A 2147-nucleotide genomic window follows, 5' to 3' on the forward strand; every position below is an offset into this window, starting at 1 on the left:
CTCCTCTCCCCTCTCCCCTCCTCTCCTTTCTCCTCCTCTCTCCTCCTCTCCTCTCCTCTCCTCTCCTGCCCTCTGCTCTCATCTCCTCTCCCCTCCTCTCCTCTGACAGTCCTCTTTTCCACTTCCCTGTTTATTTTGGATACCCTTCTTTCCGTCGCCACACACACACACACACACACACACACACACACACACACACACACACACACACACACACACACACACACACACACACACACACAACCACACGTGCTGAATCGACGGTAATCGATGGCCTCTAATCACAATAGTAGGTGCTCCAACCCACGCCTCTATTTTGATGAAGCGGGAACTTTCACACTTGACAGAAATAGCCCACGCTGCAGGCAGCATCGTTAGCATGTTTCAGCCAATCAGAGGCATGACATTTTGACTGCTGTGACAAACGGACCTAGCAGCTAGCTCCGAGAGCACAGGCAGGCGTGTGTGTGTGTGTGTGTGTGTGTGTGTGTGTGTGTGTGTGTGTGTGTGTGTGTGTGTGTGTGTGTGTGTGAGTGTGAGTGTGAGTGTGTGTGTGTGTGTGTGTGTGTGTGTGTGTGTGTGTGTGTGTGTGTGTGTGTGTGTGTGCGCACACTATTCCTGTGATGGTGCCTTTACCGAATGTTTTTAATGCAAATAATAATCAGTTGTTTTCCCGCCCTTCCCTCTCTCTCTCTCTCTCTCTCCCCCCCTCCCCCCCATCTCCCGAGGCGATTCAAAAACACAATTACAATACGGTATGGATTAAGAACTTGCCAGATACTAAAAAGGGTTCTGGCATGGGTTCTTAAGTCGGAATGTCGTTCAAAGTAACTTTAGTTGTAATAGCCTGCCCCAGGAGTTTTGCTGACTGGGATGTCAACGGAAAATGCTATCTAGCCTTTCATGCTTTTCCAACAAGAGCAGCCCACTGTGCATAGAGCCGCAGATTAGGCTTCACCCTGCATGTCTTTTATTGAAGGGATCGTGACACGGCCCATTTAATCAGCAATATGTTCGACCCACACACTTTTTTTTTTCCCGGGAAGGTGATAAAAATAACGAGGAAAAGTTGGACCGTTATGTGTGGCGCAGTTTGGGCGGGGGACAGAACTATCGCTCATCCACATATTTGACATGTTTTCATTTTGAACGCCGCGCGAGAAATGGTTAGTTTGAGGGAACGGCGCCCGGGGACAGAGACACAGGCGCCTTGCCCCCGACGGCCCACTACAGGAGCACCAGGGGGGGCCGGGGGGGACACGGGGGAGAGGGTCTGTCGGGCTGCGTGTCACGGGGGGCCGGGGCGTGCGCTGTGATGTAGAACGCCGCCAGCAGACTCTTCCTGAGTTCACCGTGAACGTGGGCGTCGGGGATATAACTTCAAATACGTTTCACTTTCAATGTTTTAAAGGCCAACGTCGAGTCGAGGGGAGAGGGTGGGGGGGGGGGGCTTTAATAATGAACAGCCCTCGCTGTCGCCGCCCAGCGCAATCAATCATTCCTGCGACGCCGGGTAGGCCCGTCCGTCGGGGGCCCCGGGATGACATAAACATAGCGGGCTTTTTCTCCCCCACAGGTGAACTCACAATACACCCGCACTAGGGCTGCTGACTCTCCGTTACACCTGGAGAAGTCATGTGATGGATCCGCGTGTACCTGTGCATGTGTGTGCGCATGTGTGTGTAACGTGTGTGTGTGTGTGTGTGTTGTGTGTGTGCGTGTGTCATGGATGTGTAATGTGCCGTTGCGTTGCTCAGGCCGGCCCACGCACAGCTCACTCGCTCCATCAGACACACACACACACACACACACACACACACACACACACACACACACACACACACACACACACACACACACACGTGCACACACACACACACACACACACACACACACACACACACACACACACACACAGACACACACAAACACAATTCTCAAATGATTTTCCATCCAACCCCTTTCATCTTGATCTCTACACACCTTCTGGCACACTTTTTTTCATTCCTCACATGTTCTCCTCCGCCCTACTCCTCCTCCTCCTCCTCCTCCTCCACCTCCTCCTCCTCCTCCTCCTCCACCTCCCCCTCCTCCACCTCCTCCACCTCCACCTCCCACACTCCCCTCCTGTAGCGAGAGATTTTCAC

The 2147-nt window shown here is 53.0% G+C and overlaps 1 pseudogene; it reads right to left on the minus strand.

Annotated features, from left to right (window-relative positions):
• Positions 1-1167: 1167 nt before the first annotated feature.
• LOC115560340 (putative uncharacterized protein DDB_G0271982) overlaps positions 1168-2147 on the minus strand; it is a 3508-nt pseudogene continuing 2528 nt past the window's right edge.

This window comes from Gadus morhua, chromosome 15 (genome assembly GCF_902167405.1).
Source record: "Gadus morhua chromosome 15, gadMor3.0, whole genome shotgun sequence".
Taxonomy (NCBI): domain Eukaryota; kingdom Metazoa; phylum Chordata; class Actinopteri; order Gadiformes; family Gadidae; genus Gadus; species Gadus morhua.